Source organism: Siniperca chuatsi, linkage group LG23 (genome assembly GCF_020085105.1).
Source record: "Siniperca chuatsi isolate FFG_IHB_CAS linkage group LG23, ASM2008510v1, whole genome shotgun sequence".
Lineage (NCBI taxonomy): Eukaryota > Metazoa > Chordata > Actinopteri > Centrarchiformes > Sinipercidae > Siniperca > Siniperca chuatsi.
In genome coordinates, this window is record NC_058064.1 from 3,363,715 (window position 1) to 3,387,398 (window position 23,684).

Sequence of the window (23,684 nt, forward strand, 5' to 3'; positions counted from 1 at the left end):
AGGAGAGGAAAGAGTGGAGGAATGGACTCTTTCATTCCAGACAAACACAACTCCAGGATATACCCACTGATCTGAGGAATCACAACAACAGGAAATAACAGCTGGACCCAGATCAGCTTCTGCTAATAAACAAAACATGTTACAGGAATAGGCCAACTTTTCTGTAGACTGGCCCATCTGTTACCATAGATATTTAACTGATGAGTAACACCAAACTTTATCTCCTGTATGTGACCCTACGGCAGATGGCTCTAAATATGATCATACTCATGATCCTCAGCTGTCACTGCTCAGAGGCACAAAGTTGCCAAATTCATCCAAAATTGATCCACAATACAAAAGTACAAACACAAAATTGATTCCCATACAGCCAATAATTACAGCGGAGATGCCAAAATGACCTAATGTACAAACACACACAGAAACATACTCCACAACATACATACAAACAAACAACACACAATCAGTGAATCTAAACTGCTGATGTAGACCTCACCAGATGAAAGCGTGGTGTACACTATGTGTGTGTGTGTGTGTGTGTGTGTGTGTGTGTGTGTGTGTGTTCAGGGAAAAATCTGACATTTGGTTTCATTTAGAAGTAACAATGTGACTTTAAATGGGTACAGCTGTTTTATTCCACTGCTGTGTGAGAGTGTGTGAGGGACAAATAGATACAGAAAAACTTATGCACAGCAACTAAGGTTGGGTCCTGATAGCCAGTTCCATTTTGGATCTAGTTCTCAGCCGGTAAAATACCCAGTTGTGTTAAGATAAGCTTCTAAAAAATTTCATTTATCTTCTCCCTTTATTAATAGGATGTAAAGTAAAGTACTTGAATGTCAATCAATGGGTTTTAGCTCTTAAGTACTTGTGACTCTGGCAAGTTGATCAATCCTTCAAATAGAAGGATTCGAAAGGAGATAGATATGATAAGCAGAGCAATCGATAAAATGCTATTTATCGTTTTTGAAAACATATTGTCAATGGTTTTATATTGTTATGTGTACCTAAAGCTCAATATGCACAGACATGTATAAAGCACCTGTTTAAGCCTTCAGAATTGGCTTCTGCCAACTAGAAGTTTGGAGCTGCATCAGCCCCAGTGTACCAGGCTAAATTCTACCAGCTAATCTATCAGCATTCAATTGTAGTGAACAGTGTGCCTTTGCACCAGAGAGCAGAACAACTTATTCTGGGTGTTTAACTGGAGAAATCAGTAAAAAACACTAATGATGAGCCGTATGTGTATTCGAAACTAAATTACTGGTCTGAACGTGTACTGCTGATTCTCAAATACAATCCAGTACTCAAATACTGTACTAGAATAATAACACATAACTTAACCTAATAACCTACCTATTAGTGTAGTGGATGAATGGTGTACATTTCATCACAATTAATTAACAGTAAAACAAAGTCACACCATACTTATCGCTCTATGGCTCACGTCCACTTCCTGCGGTTGTTTCACAAAGCCGTCCGGGGGAGGGAAAGGATCATGCCTCCTAAACCGCTGGAAGGCTTTTAATGTAAAACATCTGCAGGAAATGCTGAGTTTGTATCAACAGCAAACAGCAGCAACAGCAAATTAACACAGTAAACAGGAGCATATCAAAAAACAGGGAGGCTTCTAAATTAAATCTGACCCAGTGTAAAACAGGAAATCAAATATGTCTGTAATAACAGCCTGTCTTGTAAAGACCTGCTTCTGTCAACAGTTGGGTAAAGGGCAAAGCTATTATTTCTGAATTTAAACTGTTTTGGAGGCTGATTTTTTAAATATATTCGTGCTTTGCAGATGCTTCTAGGAAAAAACAACACGAAAATCCAAGGAGGGAGGGGAAAGAAAGCAAGAAAGAGGCCAAGAAGGAGAAAAGAAATACAGAGAGGAAGGCAGAGAGCCAAATCATGCAGGGTCAAACAGGCAACAGGCCAACATACAGGAAATTAAGCGCACACACACACACACACACACACACACACACACAGCACAACAACCCAAACTGTAACCACCACTTTCAAACTAAATATAAAGATATGTACACAAAACCCAGTGCAAGTACATACTGTAAGTAGTACTTGCACTGCATGCATGCAAACTAAATACAAAAACAATGGCCAAAAACACACACACACACACACACACACACACACACACAGCTTTGATGGTGTTCATGTGACCCTGATGCATTCAACATGACTCAGAAACCAAGAACAAGATTTCTGCAAGTAATCAGGGTCTGAGGTCGCCTCTCAAAACCCAGACTTTAACATGAAGACAGTTCCAGAAGAACTTTATACTGAGAACATATGACGAGAGACAGGCCTGCGTTTAAAGTTCTAGTGGTCAGCAGGGTCAAATATTTCTGTACAGCTTCTAACTGCAAAGTTATGCCAAGTTTTGATTTTATTTTCTGGTTTATTGTTTATTACAGCCTCATGTCTAGATACTTTTCAGTCTTTGGTTGATATTGTGGCCCTTACTGATAGCGTGGTGTATTACCATTATATTTCAATTTGCAGCATTGTCAATTTTATTTTCCTTCATTTACAAGTCTCACCAGGGTTTATCTAAACTGCTCTTTGCTTGCCATTAAAGCTAAAATGATTAGTCAGTTAATCAATTAGTCAACTGACAACAGTTCTGATAATCAATTCATTGTTTAAGTACGCCAAACAAACATTTGATGGTTCCAGCTTCTCAGTTGTGATTATTTTCTTATTTTTGTTTTATGTGATAGTAAACTTAATAATACCTTTGAGTTTTGGATAAACTGAGCACTTTGGTGACATCAGCTTGGGCTCACAAGGAAATTTTGATGAACATTTTTCACTATTTTCTGACATGAGAAATTAATTGCTACATTAACCGATAACGAAAACAATCACTTACAGCCCTACCCAGCATAACTGAAAACTTTCTTACAGTTAATAGTAAATGTGATCAGTTGGTTTCACTTAAATAAATAGACTCTCTGAGTGTCCATTAGAAGTAAAGTTAGAGGTAGCAGGGAGCATAACTAATGATAAAATATGCAGGCAGTCACCACTAGCAAGGACGTAGGGCAGGGAGAAAGACCGAAAACTGGAGTGTGGAAGGCAGGAGATCAGGTGTTGGGTCTGAACAAAGATAATCAGTCAGAGTTCAGAAGAAATGGAAAGAATAAAGGAAAACTCAGAGTTGCAGGGTTGAACACACACACACACACACACACACACAGGGACCCACACCTTACAGTGTGTCAACAGCTACAGCAACTCTGTTAAACTGGTTTATTCATGGGTAACTCTATGTCACATCCAGTGGAAAGTACTGTCTGTCACTGATTAGAGTGTGTGTGTGTGTGTGTGTGTGTGTGTGTGTGTGTGTGTGTGTGTGTGTGTGTGTGTCTCCTCTCCTGGCAGTAGCCAAATGGGAAGCACTTGACACACATTACTGACAACAAAAACAAGAAAAACAAGACTAAGAGCCTAATGCCATGCTAGTGGCTCTGTGAAGCTGTATTTAGGCTAAATGTTACCATACTAACATGCTCACAATGACAATGTTACCAGGCTGATGATTAGTACGTATAATGTTTACCATGTTCACCATCTTAGTTTAACGTGTTTAACATGTGCTAATTAGCGCTTAACACAAAGTACAGAGGCTATCATTAGCTTTGCAGGTTTTTGGTCATAAACCAAAGTACTGGACACTTGTGTGAAACTTTGACCTGATGATGGCGCTACATGAAAAGTTAAAGCAACACCAGAGTTATTACAAATCATCCTGAGGGGAACTCAAACATCTGAACCTAATTTACTGACAATCCATCCAGAAGTTGTTTAGATATTTCAGTCTAAAAATGACTTCCTAGTCGCTTGCTTGACCACAACTGTTTACGGTGACAACATGGCCTGGCTGAGGGTGGAGACGGCCACAGTTTGCTTCCAAACAGGACCAAAATAATGCATTTTACGATTTTATTTTCTATCTAAAAGCACTTGGGCATAATTTCCCTGACAAGTACTAAACCAAATCCTATACTAGGAATCTTTTTCAATCTGTATCTCCCTTCAATTTTAGTCTTAATTTAGGACCAGGCTTAATCCAGATCCCAAAAACAGCGCTGAGATCTCTTTCCTTCCAAACTCAAACTTAAGAAAAACTGAAAAAAAACTCCACAGCAATAACCACAGCTTCACAGATGAAGAAAAATACAAACAAGAACTTGCTGATTGCCACTTTAAAATGTGCATGCTTCATTTGTAATCAGCGGTGTGTGTGCATGTGTGTTCATGATTACCATCACTGCATGAACTGTGGCATGTTGATTGCATGATAAGGACAACAAATAGTGCTTAAATTAAATTTTTTTTAAAAACCTCACACGTTTTTACATGAATTCATGTGGAGACTATTTCTATCCTGCAAAGAACACTGCAGGGTGGAAACCAAAATCAAAAAAGAACATTTTAACAGTGAGAGATGGGTAAGAAGTGAGGTGGAAATGAATGAGTACGCCGAGGTCCAGAGAGAGACACGTGGGAAAGTTCTGGTATTAAACACTAAAATGTTGAAAGAAAGAAAAGACAAAATAGTGGAGGAGAGGATTGTGGTTTGGGGTTTCCTGTGGTGGAGACAAGAGGTCAAACTGCAGCCATAAGAACACACACACACACACACACACACACACACACACACACATCCGCATATCCTTAATCAAAGGATCACATGTAACTACTGCATTTAACAGACAGAATTTCATTAGCGTGTCTGAGTGTGTGTGTGCCATCATTTACCACCCGTCTTTCCACAAGTGTTAAAAAAAGAAAAACACATTCCACCTCGGATGACATGTGAACGCCTTGCCACCCACCTAAACTACACGCGTGCGCACACACACACACATTTCACACTCTTCTCTTCTTGTCCCTTGCCACCATGCAGGTCTAAAAAGTGTGAGTGTGTCTCTAAGTATTTGTGTACCTCACACTCACACTGTATTTCGTGTTAGATTATCACACACACACACACACACACACACACGCACACACACCTCAACCAACAGCCAGCAGTGTCAATGAGATGCCAAAGCAGCCTGCAGACAGAGGCCCGGTGTGCGATCACACTCTGATGAGACGTCTGCAATGACGCAGATAACTCTGAAAACGGAGCTCCTTCTCACCGTTTCTCGCTTCCATCTGAGCGAAGATGTTTCCACAACTCAACATGAGGCTCCAGAGTGGAGAAATCTAAAAATGGCTGGCTCGCATGGTGGAAAAAAGCTTTTCAAAAACACAGACCGGGTTGAGTAGTGATACAGTAGCAGTAATGGTTTTAAGGTGAGATCACACAGACAATCTGACAATTATTTACTTGATTAATCAATATTGTTGTTGTTATTACACAGCCAAATTTACCATATTTAATGTTTTTTCTATGTGTAATGTGTGTTTTGTTTTGTTTTACTTATTTGTGACCCAAGTCAAAGAATAGATTCCTTTGTTTTATGATGAATGGACTTTTAATAACCAGCAAAGTTTGAAACTTTGGTTAGGATAGGTTCAAAATCAGATTGTAGTTCTTGTTACTTAAAGCGGCTATAATCAATATCTTTATAATAACAATGTTTGAAATGACATGTGAAAGGGGTCGCTCGTAGTGATGAACCTACAGAGAATTTTCACCTGAAGCTCCCGTCGGCTTTACGGTGCTTTACAGTGAGTTTCAGCTCATTGTTTATTTGTCCACAACTTTATATTTCACTCTCAACTCTCTCATAGCATCGTTCTTTGCCGCAGCAGGCAGCTGTTTTCAGAGAAAAAGCTGTAAAAACTCACTGTGCACTACCTGTAAGGGCTGCACGGTGGGGTAAAAAAATAAAAATAAAATATCACACTGTGATTATTTTGACAGATATCACGATTGCAATATGATTCACGATTAGTGGGAATGATCATTTTTGCATCACAATTTACATTTTCACTAAAAAAAACTATTAAAATCATGATGATGTGACATTTGTTGTGCCAAACAAACATATTTTCTTACATCTGGAGAAGAAGATTTGTAGGCCAGGGCATCTCTGCAGCACTACAGTGCTTCATTATACAGCTGTTTTGTCACACATTTTACCATTATCAAAAAATTGCAGCTTCTGTGATGTGGATATTGCACTTGGCCATATTGTGATTTCAATAATATTGCAAAAAAATTGTGCAGCCCTGCTACCTGCTCAGCAGCAAACAGCAGACAGACTCAGTCAGAGAGCAGCTGGTGAACATAGCGGAGCATCTAGCAGCTAAAGAGCCAGATGTTTCCCCTCAGGAGCTGGTGGAGACCAAACACAGAGCTAACAGAGAGAAGACTGGACTCACATTCATCAGGTGAACACAAACATGTTTCCAAATGAATGATAATGTTTCTCCCTAACTGCTGGATGTGTAGGCCAAATAAAAAACTGTTTCCTAAAAAAGTTCAACATATCAACTTAAAAGCGGGTGATATTGTGTTCACAACTTGTTTCTGCAGAAAACAAGTGGCCAGAAAAAAAATCAGGTACTGCAGGTTTAAGTGAAACACTGGTCTTGTCTGTGTTTTTTTGCTGTACCCTTCCTGCCATTCATACCAGGTGAGAGCCAACAAGAAAAATGAAAATATTAGCTTTCGAAGAACGTTGGCTGTCAGATGTCACATCCGACTCCTTAACGCCCATTAACCCGCATGTTACAGGACTGTTTCCTCCTGACAACCTGCACCACAGTGGACTCGACACTCTTGGTGTGAAAGCAGCCTTCAGTAGATGACAAGTGGTTTTAATTACAGCCCACACAGAGAGACCACGTCTAAACACTCTCTACGCTGACAGTCTGTTGACCTTCATGCACCATTTGTATTTATAAGAATAGTTATCAGACATGCGGTTTCTACCTTTGACACAAGTGAGAGCAACATTGTATTTTCAGATCTTCTCAGACTTTGGTTCTGTCAGTAACAACAACACACGAAAGCTGCTTATAAATAAGTACAGTCTTTTGAATCTTGAGTTACCTTTTCTCTGTAATGATGCTACCGCAAAGCCAGTGACTACCACACCAGACTAAAATGAAACACTGGAAATTCCCACAGCCAAAGATCACATCAACAGTCCAGTTTTCCATTAACTCAGAAATCCCCAGTGAGGTACTGAAAACTGAACGCAGTCCACATACTGATAGGATTACTGTACAATCCTAAAAAAGATGTGTTATATTAAGCACACAGGTCTTGTGTGGAAAGGACACATATTGTCTGCAACCAACAATCATTTTCAAATAATCTACCTATTATTTTCTTGATTGATTAATTGTTGTTATTAATTGTCAGCAAATAGTGAATACATTTCAGTGGAATTTTGAGAGAGATGTAGGTGGCACTCAGCCTGGTGGCTTGCTGCTAACGCTAACCACCCAATGTCGTTCCACCACTTTGGTTCAGACTGAAATATCTCAACAACTAATGGATGGCATGAAAATTTGACATTTGTGGTCCCCAGAGGATGATCCCAACTGACTTTCTGAGATTGACTGAGATTCCCTGACTTTTCATCTAGTGCCATCATTAGGTCAATATTTCAATTTGTTCACTACTTTGGTTTATGACTAAATACCTGCAAAACATTCCCATCAGCCTCAGCTGTACTTTGTGTTTAATGCTACAGCAATTACCAAACATTAGCATGATAACACGCTAAACTAATATAGTGATCATGGTAAACACTGCACATTATCATTGTCAGTGTGAGCATCTTAGCACGCTAACATTAGGGCTGGGACGATTCATGTACAGAAATACGTTGATTTGCATATCGTGCGTCGGCGCGTCACAATGAAGTGTGGCAGCACCCGGTCAAAGCATGGATTCCCCCGGAGGACAAGCTGCACTCGCCCACAATCTCCCCTCGCTCTACCCCTCCCGTGCGGTCTACTGACAGGCGCACATGCTCTGCAGAGAAGCACACAGAGAGACCCCTGTTTATGTAGACCTACTTATGCCGTTGTTTTGTAAAAGCTTGCAAGTGCACCTGTTGGCGCCGATGTCATTCGGTACCATGTTGGTTTCGATCAATTTGATGGCTTACATCATTAACAACAAGCCTCCTCCACACGAGGCTCACCTGCTTGTGAAAAACGGAATCACAGTAACATAAGAAATAACCTACTAGAAATAGGGTAATATATTAATTTATTCTTTCAAATATTATAATATTTTCAATTTATTATTTTCGAAGAAATAATCGTTGGTGCAGCCCTAGCTGACCTTAGCATTTAGCTCAGAGCAATGTTGTGCCTAAGTACAGCCTCGCAGAGCCGCTAGCATGGCACAATGTGCTACCCTCTTCAGAAACTCTGTCCCATGACTAGGAAAATATTGGAAGTTGTGAGAAATATGGATGCCAATGGCAAAGTAGTTATTTTGCATGGAGATAAGCATCCACAGGTTTATATAAATCCTAATAATTAATATGAATTCTCATGGAAGATGAGGCCCCAGATCTTTAGAAAAGGAGATACACACTCAGTTGGCAGTTTAAGTACACCTATCTTAAACTAATGCAGTCTAATATATTAGTCCTGCTATGTCGTCATTTTGGAGGATGTGGTTTGTGGTGCTGTTGAACTGTATTGCATTGTACAGAGAGGCATTTCTGTTGTTTACTCTACCTTCATTGAAATGGGGTGTAAAGTTGAATCAACACCCCTCTAAAGCTTCTTCAACAAAAAACATTATAAGCTTCTTGAAAGTAGGATTTATTGTAGGGCTGGTAGGTGTACCTAATAAACTGGCAACTGAGTGTATATTGGCGGCTGATTTAACCAGATCAGAATCAGTATTAATAATGGATAAAAAAGTTGCAAAAAGTGTTAAGCAAAGCAAAAAACATTTCCGCACAGATATTGCTCTTCAGTTGCATTATTACAAGAATATTTATATCAATTCCATAGAGGATCAGTAAAAAAATGTAACCGATCTAAAGAAAACCAACAAACCTTGGTTCAAAGAGAAAGCAAAGTGTGGATGGCAGGTAGCTTCATAACTTTACCTTGATCTGCTTCACCTATCTGAACAAACAGAGTGGTCAAGGACACAACACACACACACACACCTGCTCCTGTTTCCACTGCAAACACAACCTTCGGACACTCCCTAAAAGCTCAAACATAGATTACACACAGCTCCGCTGCTAATGGACAAATACAAACATACAACCACATGCACACACACAGATTACTGTCCGATAAATCCAATCACATGTCAATCAGCCCTGTTTTAGAACAAAACTAAGGTGAAACTAACGGCTTCCCAAAACCTGGAGCCACCAGTTGACCTACAACTGCACAGCTTGAATGTCCTGCTGAACAAAATCGGTAAGGGTTTTTTAATGAGCAACAAATTTTGGGATGCATCTTAGGGTCGTATGATATATATCTGAGATTTGATGCCCATCTCTCTACTGCCAAAAAAGCCAACAATACCAGAGAACAATACCAACAACAAAAAAAATACATATAACAATACACGTACATATTGCAGTGTAAAATTACATATACCATGACAGAAGGTTATATCACCTACTCCTGGCTGCAACTGATTATTTTCATTTTCATTATTTGTCTATAAAATGTCAAAATAAAGTTCTCAGAGACCAAGGTGACATCTTCAGATTTCTTGTTTTGTCAGACTAACAGTCCAAAATCCAAATATATTCACTTTACAATGATTTAAAACAGAGGAAAGCAGCAAATCTTCACATTTGAGAATCTGGAACATGGGAATGTTGCTTGAAAATGACTTGAATTATTAGACAATCAATTCATAAAACATTTGTTTCAGCATTGAATTATTTTTGTTCACTGTTCCAACTGCTTGACAGATGAACATGCGCCTCAGTCATTGATAAATTAACTTCTATCTTATTTCTGTAGCTTGGATACTTCTTTCATCTAAGCTTTTCTTGCAAAACAAAGCCGACCCAACGCAAAAGCTGTGATGCAACATCAACATAAGCAGCAGCAATTCAGCCTATAATGATTTTATACAAAGCATTCCCTTCCTTTGGCTGTTAGCTGATGGTGGAGCTCGGGGGTTGAGGGTTTTTGTAGGGTTGGGTAGCTGATTATATTACATGCAGGGACTTTGTTGTGGCTTACTGAGCTGACACCGATGCTAAAAAACACCGGGTCAGACTGGTTTTGGGATGGACAACCTTTGAAATGTGACGTTTCTAGCAAGTTTCACAGCCTTTGAGGATCATACCAGTGGTTTTGATCAGCCCAGTAAATCTTATGAGTATCATAATAAAACGCACCTCCACACTGGTGTTCACTAAAGTTACTTAATTTGAGTTTCTAATAGTGTTAAAATCGCATAGTGATTGGTGAATCCTTCCTGGTGGTGCATTCATGTGCTGAAGTGAAGCTCTGACAACAGAGCTTCCTCCTACAGCTGCCACAAAGCATTGCATTTATAAGCTATGATGTTTGGAAACTCAACTGGGAATATAGAAGATTATAAAACATGCGTGTTCAACAAACGTGTCATTTGACAGTTAGTTGTACTGAATGGTCTTCAGACTTCAGAGTGGAACAGTTTCAGCGACACGACAGAACATAAACGCACCATTCCTCACTATCATTGGATGATCAGGTCTTCCAGACCTGCATACTAGTTAGTAAACGAGAAGTAGTCAGCAAAGAAGTAACTCTGCAAAGTAGTGACGCTTTCACGAGAGAGAATATCATGATGTGGAGCTCCGACGAGAAGACGATTACACTTTCTACAGAACAACTGTTGTAGCATATCAGTTTGCGCCAGAGTATACCGAGGAGGAAATGTTGCTGAGGCGAGCAGAGTGAGACAGGAGAGGGGCAAGAGGAGGGGGCACTGCTGCTACATCATCGGATCAGCCAGAAGGCCAGCCTCTGGAACCAACAGACGGCAGCTCGTGCTGTAGTTGCAACACATGACAAACTAGGCAATCAGTCTTTCTGCTGTCATGAATGGGACATTTTGGAAGCACGACATGTTCATCCGCTGCATCAATATTTATCAGTCCTATTTTTATGAAAAAGGAACAAAACTATTCTTTCCCTGCTTGAGACTATGAGGTCGCCCGATCAATTGTACACTGGACATACAAAGATAAGATTTGCAACAAAGGACAACAAGTTCGGAGATTTTGTTGGGTTTAATACATCTGATGTCATGAGATACTGTTTCCCAGAGACAGCTATTATCTGAAGGCAAGTGCTACAGTTAGGAAGTCAGCTAGAAGACCAGGAAGCCATCGATTTCAGCGCTCTCTTGTAGGTAAAGTAGACAAATCCCTCCTAGCTACAATATTTTGGTCTGAAACGTGGCGTGCTTCACGGAATCTGCCCAATCAGAGCTACTCGTAGGCGGGACATCTATCCTGCTAACCAATCCAACACAGAACTACACAGATGTGTTACGAGCGAAATCATATTTAGACTTATAAATGCGGATGTGTGTTTTGGCTGAATTTTAAAAAGGTGGATGCATCACCTGAACATTTCATTTTGAAAATTTAAACAATTCGGCAAAATATTAAAAAAGATTCAAATATGGCTGCATGCTTTGGGAAATGACTGGAAGGTGTAAGCAGATAGTAGATAGTTATTTGTCTTAAACATGCAAAACTACTGATCTTAAATCCTTTAAGATCATAAACCTTGTTCACCTCTTAATGACGGAAAAACACTCCACTGAACACCACTAAGAAAAACTCTGAAGTACATCCATCTCTCCGTATAATGAACCTTCAATAAGCCCTGTAATAAGCCACACAATAGACTTAAGCAACAAGAATAGCAAGTAATTAAAGGCATTGTATTGAATTAAATAGGAATAGAAAATTCTGGCAAGAATCATTAGACTGAGGGCCATTGTATCCCTCCTTCCCTGGGCTTTTTTGTCTTTGCATCTCTTTTCATGTTTTCTATTCTTTACCAAGTAAGCAGCGGCCTTTTATTCATTTAATGATTACTCTGTCTTTTTGGAGAGCGATGCCTCACATCTCCGAACAGACTGACTGACGTGACCCTGAATTAACCGAGAGAGACAGACACAGCCAGCAATACCCAGGTTGCTAAACGGCCCTCCACACTTCCCACCAAATATCTATCATCATAAACTGGTGTGTGAGACAGAGAGAGATACAAAGACAGAGTGTGTATATGTATCAGCAGTCATGATGATAAAGTTAAAGGGCATCTAGGGTAAAATAAACGACGCCTGATGGTTCGGAGGCCTGCAGACATGGCGCTCTTGGGAGTTTTGTGAAAGCGTGATGCTGACAAAACTGACTTACAAATTGTTCCATCAACGAGACAATGTGATCGGAGTTGATTTGATGTTTTATTTCTGTCAGGCCTCCCTCCCCGGGTTTGTAACGTGGAAGACAGAATGGAGAAACGACAGGAATAGTTTGCAAAATGTCTATGTCGCAGGAAAAGCTCATCATGGCAAAATGTCCATTTACATTTCTGCTCTGCAAGAAATTACCTTGGAGGTTTCTGAACATTACAATTTCCCTCCAAAACATTCAAAGACACAGTGATGGCTTACTGATCACTTTCCTTTAAGACAAGCATTTCCCACTCTCAACATATGGGACACACCGGTGCCATAGGTGATTTATGGAATATTAAATTCCTAATAGCTGTAGTCTGCAGCGTGGCTGAAGCTGGACACTGGAGTTCACAGAAGACAATGTTTATAAAGCAAATCCACAAAGAACAAGTAGAAAGGAGCACAGGTCAGTAATCAGTCAGCTCTTCACTCTGAGCCTCCCTGACAACAGCAGCTTAATGAGACCAACACACTAACAGCTGGACAAACACAACACAGCTCGTCTGCATACACACCAGCCTCAGTCTGCTGCTGCAGACACACCGGGCAAGACCACACACTTAAAACCCTGTTTTTAGCCCAATTACGTGCTACTTAAGGCAACCACTCTATAGTTAGAGTTGATCATTTAGTATGCTTTTTAACCAAACTGCCCTGATGTTTTTTCACACCTGTCTGGCAATCTTGCAAAACTTAAGACTTTTAAGACCTTTTAAGTGCCAACTGGAAGTTGTTCTAAAACTATAAGAGGACTTGAAAGAAAACAGACACCAGGAAATTAACTATTTAAGGACATTAAAGAATCATAATTTGACAAAGATATACAGATGTACATGCAAATGGCTGCCAGGCTTTCTGTTGAAGTACTAATCAGCATCTTTTTCACCTAAACAAATGTCTGTTTTCCAAGTGTAATACTGTACATTAATGACTGTATCTCATTCAAGAAAGTTTGCTGTTGTGAACACCTACACACAGAAACCTGCGTCCCCGGAAAAAAGCACTCTGCAGCACAGAAAAGTGACATTTTTGATGTTTCTGGAAGCAGCAGCCTTTTTTCATTCACTAACCCGATGAAATACCATCGGAGATGAAAAGAGGCAAAGAGGACCAGAGAAGATGCAGCTCTGTTCCTTTAGGACTGGCACAGTTTATTGTTCATTACCAACAGTCTGCATGAGTGAGCTTTCTCATTATAATGTTAGGGAAGTGTGAGATAAACACGCAAGCAATGAGCACATATCAAAAGGTGTCACAACACACAAGAAAAGACAAGAGAATCTGGTGGATGAGCCCTTTAAGAGGCTCCACATGAACAACTCATCTAAATATTATCGAAATCGCAATATGGCCAAGTGCAATATCCAAATCGCAGGAGCTGCAATTTTTTGCTAAAAAGGTAAAATGTGTCACAACATACTATTAGAAATGAAGCATTGTGGTGCTACAGAGACACCCCGGGCCTGCAAATCATATCTCCAGAGGTAAGGGAACATGCTTGTTCGGTACAGACCCCAACAAAAATTTTTTTATATTTTTTTCAGTGAAAATGAAATGCAAAAATTACCATTCCCACTAAAATCGTGGCTCGCAATATCTGTCAAAATAATCGCAATATGATTTGTTTTGCAGATCGTTCAGCCCTAGTTACCAGGCTGAAAGACGTTTGGAGAACAGCAGTGGTTTTCTCCACATGGCTTCACTGATGTTTCAGTTACTGCAGACTAACCACATGCAGCTTTGTACAATAAAATGTCCGAAAATTATGAAAAATGCAGCACAATATCCCAGAGCCCAAAGTGTCGTCTTTAATTTGCTGGTTTTGTGCGACCAACAGTCCGAAACCCAAAGATATTCCATTTAAAACGATACAAAACAGAGAAAAGCAGCAAATACTCACATTTACGTAGAACAGCAAACGTTCTGCATTTTTGCTTGACAAGTGACTCAAGTAATAAATCAATTATCAAATGGCTGATTCATTTTCTGCTGTTTGACAAACTGATTAATCTGCTAAGCGATTCAGCCTTAAACGTTTGTCTCAAAACAAAACTAGGTGAGCTAATTCTTCTTGTTCCAAGTGCAACACCCTTTGTTTTGTTAATATTTTTGAAATAAAACGTCCACACTAGAGCTGCAGCGATTAGTTGATCAGCAGAAAATTTATCGGCAACTATTTTGATAATCAATTAACCAATTTTCAAGCAAAAATGCCAAAACTTTACTGGTTCCCGCTTGTTAAATGTAATCATTTGCTGCTTTTCTTGGTCATTTATGATAGTAAACTGAATATCTTTGGGTTTTGGACTGTTGGTCAAATAAAACGAGAAATTTAAATACATCACTCTGAGCTGTGGGAGATTATAACAAGCATTTGTCACAGTTTTGTGACATTTCATAAACGATATAATTGAGGAAATAATTGGCAGATTAAACGATGATGAAAATCTTTAGTTGCAGCCCTAGTCCATATAATATGACTTACAGGTCACTGCATCAGTATCAATAAATCGTGAAACAACAGGAAACGAATACCCTGCTGAACAAACAAATGAAAAAATACGATTGCGGGACTCTAATTCACCAAATGCCTGGTTAATAGGGTTGTATTTTTATTATTTGTTTGCGATTTTCATTTTTAAGATGGACGTGTTTTACAGTGTAAATATTGGGAGATAAAGTGAGTTCAACAAACCAGTTTCATGACACTCCAGGCAGGACAACAATGTGAGGCAATCAAAGGCCGGCAGCAGCACACAAGACAAGAAGACAATATAAAGTATATAAAGTCTTTACTGAGTCATCCAAAAAGGTTTGTTTACACACACTGGGTGTGATGATGGTAAATGGTCTGTACCTTTCTAGTCTTTCTGACTACTCAAAGTGCTTCAACTACATATCACATTCACACAGCGATGGCACAGCCCAAGGACACTTCGACATGTGGGCTGGGGGAAGCCGGGATCAAACCGCCGACCTTCCGATTGGTGGACGACCCGCTCTACCACTAAGCCACAGTCGCCCCGATGAGGGCCTACAAGGGCTGCACAACTAATCAAAATATTATCAAAATCGCAGAAGCAGCAATACTTTGATAAAAGGTCAAATGTGTGACAAAACAGCTGTTTAATGAAGTGCTGTAGTGCTGCAGAGATGCCCTGGCCTACAAATCTTCTTCTCCAGATGGAAGAAAACACGTTTTGTTTTTGGTAACAAATGTCACAGCATCATGATTTTAATAGTGTTTTCAGTGAAAATGAAAATTGTGATGCAAAAATGATCATTCACTATTCGTAAATCATATCGCAATCGTTATATATGGAAAATAATTGCAATATGATTTTTTTTTTTTCATTTCGTGCAGCCCTAGAGCCTTCTCATGTCTTAAATCGGCCAATCAGAGGAGGGCTACGAGGGATGGAATGTCACAAAATCCAATATTGCCAAAACACTGACAACGAGTGACAACTTTGTGCAAAATGACTTTGTACACCCAGAGATGTTAAAGGGATAGATAGGTGCCTCGGTATAAACAGCATGGCAAAATCCAGCTGACGGTTGACAAATACATGTTGTCTCATTGTATATATCATTTAATTGCCCAATCCTACTTGACTAAATACATTTTAAAAGAAATGTCTAACATTTATCTCTGGTCACTGCATGTCTAACACAAACTACCCAAAATGTCCCCATCGACTTTATCTTGAAAGCATGAACTGCTACACACAAACATGTAAAATGAGTAAAAGCAGAATATAGCATCTCCTGCCAAGGACTAATATATATATATTAAAAAAATACACATTTACAGGCACACACACTCGGGGCTGTATGAAATCACATAAATTCAAATACACACACAAAACCAAACAAACATGGTAACAAATGTGTGCAAATGTGCAGCTAAAAGCGAGTGACCTCTGCATTCATGCTCTCTGCCGCTGACCTCTGCCTCTCCGACCTCCGACCTCTGAGGACTAGCGGCCTCTTCCTGTGTTAAAATCACTACAACATGGAGAAAGCAGAGAAAACATTTCCCTCTCTCAGTCTTCACTTGTTGTCTCTGCCAAGTTATGAGGAATAATTTAATTTCAGGCTTTGAGATTAAGGGATGTTAAGGTACTTATTTTGGTGTTTCAACACAGGAGCTACAGTAGGTTTGGGCTAAAAACAACCACATGGTTCCGTTAGAGACAGAACAGGCCTGGACTGCTGTGTAGAAGTTACTATAAAACGCATTAAAAAGAGAAAAACAAATACTATCTGTAACGGCTTTGCCTAAAGTTTCTAGATGCCCTATCAGCTCGACAACTGTAGAACTGTAATGATATGCATATGAATAAGATGTGCGCCGATCAAGCTGCCAACAATTACTGCAAACAGCTCTGCAACCTGAAAGTTTTTTAATCGCTAGATTAACAAAGTGGCTAAACACATGCTGCAGAAAGTCTGAGCCAAATCTGCGGCAGACAGCAGACGGTCAGTAGTGAGAGCATGAAGTCCATCTGTTAGAGACAGTTTTATCTCTAACATTGTGTTTTCAATTTGAACACAGCCAATGATCACAGATTAGACAGCGAATGCTGTTATGAAGCCATAAGAACTCTGTCTGTTGAGCACAAAGCTCTAAGAACTTTAACATGATGTGCATTTGATCACTCTTTTTACCTGATCCCTCGAATTTTTAATACCACAAGTAAAAACTAAACTTCTCGCTGCACATCACTGAGATTAATGAGATTATTGGAACACACACGTCGTGTTAAGATAGCAACAATTTGTACTCCAACTAAGGCTAATCATTGTAATATCAATGTGGATATTTTCCAATATCAATAAACATCATAATATGGCAAATGTAAGCAAAATCACATATAAAATAAACAAACTAATGTTCAAAACAATGAATTGTGTTCCACTCAGTTGAGAATTTGCAATTGATGCTATTTTATACTTCTACTCTACTGCATTTCAGAGGGAAATGCTGTACTTTCTGTTCCACTACATTTATTTGAGAACTACTTTGATTTTACATACAAAACATGTGATCAATGTATAAAATATGATGCATTAAGATAGATTAACAGCCCTGCAAACCCACACAGAGTTTACGGTCGGCCTCAGGGTGAGCTCAACAACATAACTTTCTGTTTAAAGACAAACAGCCATGTGACTGTGACAGTAGCAGAGTTACTCAACCAACCGCCTGCATTCCTGTATAACAGTGTAGGCTCCATTAACGGTTTAGCCCACAGACTGACAGCATTTCGCTGGAAGATTAGAGGTTTAGCAACACAAACATTCCTCTGACGTTGAGAAAAACCTCATTGGTTCAATAAAACACTGGTGGGCGGAGCTATAGTGCTACAGTTTTTCTAGTTAAGAGACTAATGACGCTCAAGATGGAGGCGATGCGTCTCCACTGCACTGTGTACATTTAACTAGCCGTGAACTTGTTTTGGGGAGCTGTCTGTGTTTTCGTCTAAGACCTTTGAGCCTTTCACAGCATGTTTTCAGTTCATGAAAGTTAATTCTAACATTCTGGTCGCCTAAAAATGTTCAGTGTTCGGTTGTACTAAAAGACACTCTAGGAATCAGCAGGTAAGTACATTTTGTTTTAAGCCTGCTTTTCGCTAGCCAAAATTAGCATCCCAGTTAATATCACAGTTAACGTGAATTATGGATGCACCTTGCTAACCTAGCTAGCGCTAGTGTTAGCTGACTTTAGTGTTAGCTAACTTAAAAACTAAGATGGCGACGACCAAAATGCCAAACTCGAGGCTTCAAAACAGTAGTTTTAATTTAATTTACGATAGCTCTCTCATTTTGGACTCTCCTGCTCTTCCCGTCCCTCAAAGGTCAGCACTATAAGGAAGGTTTCAAGTTCGCAAGTCAAAGTTCACCAAAGTTGAACTAGACGCAAAAGTTTCTTGTGAATTTACGTCGCCCCAGCAAGCAAATCCACTGATCACTGCAATTCCATTAAAGCTGCAACGATTAATTGATCGACTGAAATTAATCCAGTATTTTGATAATAGATTCATTGTTTTAGTCATTTTTTAGGCAAAAACATTTGCTGGTTCCAGCTTCTCAAATGTCAGGATTTGATGCTTTTCTTAGTCGTATATGATAGTAAACTGAATATGTTTGGGTTTTAGCCTGGCTCTGTCCCAATGTAACAAAATCCGCCTACCAGCACCTCTAAAGCTCACAAACGTCTTTTACCTTTGGACAGAGCCAGGCTATCTGTTTCCATTCTTTGTGCTAAGCTACCAAGCTGCTGGCGGTAGCTTCACACTTACTGTATGAGAGCGGTATCAAAATTATGCTTGCAACCCTGCCCACATCATTTCCAGTCCCATCGGGTTTTAGCCATAACATACAAGTACATTTCATCCTGCCAAATCTGGTCTGCCTAAGCCTTCAGATCAGAGTAAAGTCCAGTTAAAAAACAAATAGATGAGAAGAGGAAGCCAATTGCAAGAAGCACAGAGCTCTGCTACCAAATGCAAAACATGTCTAGCAGTACCAAGCTATCCAAAATACCTAGTTCACATGCTGACCTTCCAAGATCGGGAATGTCATATGAACACATGAATAAATTTTGATTTTCCATCCTTTGGGTTCCTTCTTTGTAAATTATAAACTTGCAAGTCAGCTGTCTTGTTGGATCTGCCCAATGAAGCCAATGAAATTCCTATTTGTATAAATTTCTTGTAAAAAAGAACTCCACGCTTTATTTCCAAGTCAGAAGAGAATGTAAAACACTGTACAGTTTGTCCCTAAAGGCTATTCAACGTAAAGTTCAGCTGCTCACCGACTAACTTCAAACAGTCGGTCCACAAGAGAGGAGATAGTGTTTGCATTGTGCCGTGTGTGGCGGCATGTGTTGAAGCTTTCACTGAAAATCGCCTGGCTTCTAGCTAAACATTAAAAAAGGATTTACTGAAGAGCTTATTCAAAAGAACGCAGTGCTTTTGAACAATCGATTGCTTTTAAGAACACATTAAAACTGCTTCTTCCTTGAAAACATTAATTGAACAAGCAACAGCAATAAGTGTTAGGACAAGTTTTCATCACTCATACTGACACTGGAAGCCTGAGCCTGCAGTTTGCTGACAGTTTGTGTTTTAAAAGAGTTTTTTTGTTAGACTTCCTCCTAGAGATTCTGTCTTCATGCCATGTATGCATACTGCCATTGTAATAAGAGCAAATGTTTCAAGCATTCACTCCAAAACAAATGCACATCCAGACTTCCCCATTGTGACTGCAGTAAATTAAACATGACAATGAACTGTTCAAGTAGCCTTGAAACTGCATGCTTGGGTGATCGGAGCATCATATTAGCCATAACATCAAACAACCTGAGTCTAAACAGAGCGGTTCCGCCGTAGCTATAATGGTTTTATGGCTTCAGAGCTCAAGGTGCAGTGTGGAGGCTATTCTAATCCATTAACTGACACCATGGGCAATTACCTTCCCATCATGCACAGCAATGCTTGGAAGCAGATGGCCATCAGCACAGTATTTTCAAAGATTCATAGTTCCACACTATGAGATGAGGGTTAATGTGTTTTAATGACCTTTGGAGCCAGATATTTGACAAAGCACAATCATTATCTGGCTGTTGTTGGTAATGGTTTAAGCACTTCTGATCAATAGCACCATCAAAAAACATCTGTTTCCGCCACAATACACTAAATGTATGCAATATTAAGGATATCTATCTGACACTTCCTCGGAGCTTTAAATCCCTCTCTAACTTCCAATTATCCTCCTTGGGATTGGTATAGATTTAATGAGGAGAATCAATACAAGATACTGGTTTTTGTACAGGTGTTGTCAATGCCAGTAGGCTATGTGAAGTTAACACTGGAAGAAGTCAGTCCAGTCTGGAATACATTACTGAAGCAGTGTCACCCACTCAACAGGATCAGCCCCCTCACTGAGGCTCCAGATGTTCTGTGCATTGATTAGTCCCAACACATTCCGTTGTCTCCCTTATGCATAGATCATCATGCCAGACTCCGTTTTAAAAACTTGAAATTAAATATTACCTTACCTATCAGCAAGGACTAGTACATCCAAAACAGGCTTAAACTCCTGAAACGAACCAAATCAGCCCAGTCTTCATTTCGGTTTACATACAAACGTCAAACAACACTTTTTTGTAAGTTATGTCATTCAATGTTTTGAAATAGACCCGCCCTCTAACTAATCCGTCTCACCAAACGCCACATTGTCTTCCATTACGTGGATTGCAGCTCGTTACATTAAGGACTTACATTCAATCAATTCAAGAAGTTTTTCTCAAAATAACGCACTGCTTGTATGCCGAATATCCAATACGTCAATGCTATTTGTAAAACATCGCAACTTATGTTACATGGTGCGTTTGACATTTGCCAGCAATCAATAAATAATTAAAGTTGAAGTTCTATAAGCGGAGTTCGGTGTGACGTTCTCTAAACAAGGAACGAGGGGACGAAACGCGTTGATAAGAAATCACGAGTGCCTGCCTTACAAATCTTAAAAAGCCCCTAAAGCTTTTATTGTTGAGAGAAGCTTTGTGGGCTGTTGTTGTAGAGGAATATAACGTTAGGTTTTTGTGCAACTTACCATAAAACAGCCTAATATTCATGACAGCGGCGGTAAAAAGTACCGATCAGGCAAACGCCGCTTACCTCTGGATTTGCCGCTGATATCCCTCTCACTGTACAGCCGTGTTGTCTGTCTGTATTCCGCAAAAGGTATCAAAAGTTAGAAAATAAAAACCCGTCCTCTGTGTCAACGGTCCTTCAAAAAAAGTTCCCAAATGTACATCCTGATGTGAGCAAACTGCTCTGGACGAGTCAAACTGGAGCGAAATAAATGTCTGGCTGAGCTGCGCAGCCGCCGCAGTCACTGCTGAAGTTAACTTCAACAATATTCCCACGACAAACAAGTCGACAGGCTGCTTTCTTCCTCCTTCCCACGCCCAGGAACCCGGGTAACTACATGCCCGCTCAGGTGTAATTCATGACTACACCAACACACACACTCACTCACACACACACAGTTTTTAATGGCAGGAGTGTGTGTTTTCTGTTTCCAGTGCGGATACGAAGCGCACACTTCAGCCGGGAGCTGCGCTGTTAAACGGCGCAACAAAACTGGGGAGTATCAGGATGAGGGTTTTCCTTCTTCTTCTTCTTCTTCCTCTCCTTCTCCTTCTCCTTCTTCTTCTTGTTCTTCCTCCTCCTCCTCCCAATACTAAACCCCCAATGCCTCTAGGTTTAAACAATTCCGTCAAGTCAGCAAGAGTTAGTTTCATTAACACCAGAAGCATGGTTAGTTTCCTTTCAAAATAAAAGCTGCGTCTTCCTAAATACTGGGGGGGGGGGTACTGCAAAGCGAGAACCAGAAAAAACACGTCAGCTGGATGAAAAAACGGAGAGATAACTTTGCTAAAGATCTAAAGGGGCAAAATAGTAACCTGTGTCCTGATGGCAGCACCAGAGGAAAGGCCATTCATTTTTGCACACTGCACTGCACTTTTCACCAGTGCTTAAAAGGGCATACCGTTTTATTTTTTATTTTTTATACAATATGTTTATTGTCATTTTCTTATGTTATAACATCACATCAAAGAAACCTATCCTACAGTAATAATACAACAGTTTGAGACACACACACTCAACTTAATACAAAAAAATGTACATTTTTCCAGTCATTGTTAACAATTTCCTTTCAGGTAAAGCCTGCATTTCCATCTTTTACGATATTCATGTATGGTTCGCAGAGCTGAACAAAGTCTTTCCGCTTGTCCTTAGCAATGTAAGTTAGTCTTTCCAGACCGACACAGTCCGAAAGCTCCCTTTTCCACATTCTCAGCGATGGAGCGCCCATACTCTTCCAACATAGTGCAATAGCTCTCCCGGCTTGAAGAAGTCCAAAGTCCAGGAGTTTAGTCTGTTTGGATGTTTGTATAAAGTCCATCGGATATGTTCCAAGCACACAGAGTTTGACATTTAAAGGGACTTTGGTATTAAACATCTCCGACAAACATTTTATAACATCCTTCCAGAGGTTTTGGATCTGTGGACATTCCCATGGACAGTGAAACAGAATACCTTTCTCATCCAAACATTTAGTACAAACGTCTGGAATATTAGCAGACATATGATGAAGTTTGACAGGAGTTATGTACATTCTCATTAACCGCTTATATTGAAGTAATTTAAACCTTGTATTTATTGTCTGTTTTTGCGCTTTTAAACAAGCATCATTCCACTCTGTCTCGTCAACGTCTTGTAAATCCATTTTCCTAGCATTTCATTTATCTAGTTTGATGCTATACTGTATGCAACCAATATGCTGAAAGGGGCATACCTTTCAACTTTTATGTCAGTGCTTGCATTTGACATTTGTTTGCATTATTTGTGTGGTTTGTTTGTGTACTATCTATCTATCTATCTATCTATCTATCTATCTATCTATCTATCTATCTATCTATCTATCTATCTATCTATCTATCTATCTATCTATCTATCTATCTATCTATCTATCTATCTATCTATCTATCTATCTAAATTAAAAGGTTAATCCTCTGTATGGTGACCATCTATCGAACATGTCAAGTTGTGGTCAGACTGAATGGAAAGCAAATTTGGTTTGGAGGTGATGTGAGTTCATAGCCTACAAAGAAATTTGATTTGAGCCAAACATTTGCAGTCTTTATGATGCTATTTCTTGAATGTGCAGAGATCAGAGGAAAGGGTTCTGGAGATGGTATTATGATGCTACAGCTAACATCTGTACAGTTAGTACATTGGCTGTTTGGGGCAAATGAGCATGGACCATGCAGTCAAACTTGCATGAATGACACGAGGAGAAAATCTGAAAACACATCTTCAGACTCAGCTTGTCGGGCTCAGCGCTACACATCAGCATAAGCCATTTTTTTATGTGCCGTTGGTGGACACTACTGTCACACAAAGCAATGCAACATGGAGCTGAAAAAGGTGAGAAAACACATGAAATGAATAAATCTTTGGACATGAAATTTCCATTTGTTGTTATTTGTGAAGCTTTTAAATTATAAATTGGCAGTAGCTCCATGCTTTGTGCGCACTGTACACCATTTCCTGTTGGTATAGAATGGTACATTAAGAGCACCAAATTGACTTTAATCAACAGGGTTCATTTGGCCGCATAAAACTACAGATTCCTATTGATTTACAGTATATTTAGACTTTTGTGCAGTGTTTGTCAAAACCATCGGATTTTATTTTGAAAATTACAT

At 39.6% G+C, this 23,684-nt stretch overlaps 1 protein-coding gene across 3 annotated transcripts in view; it reads right to left on the reverse strand.

Moving 5' to 3' along the window:
- Nucleotides 1-21,700, reverse strand: part of LOC122871541 (plexin-B2-like) — a 190,400-nt gene extending 168,700 nt beyond the window's left edge. For all 3 annotated transcript variants that reach the window (XM_044186763.1, XM_044186761.1, XM_044186762.1), the window contains exon 1: nt 21,085-21,700. The gene's annotated coding sequence lies outside the window, so the exon portion shown is untranslated. The remainder of the gene's footprint in view (nt 1-21,084) is intronic.
- Between the last annotated feature and the right edge of the window lie 1,984 nt (nt 21,701-23,684).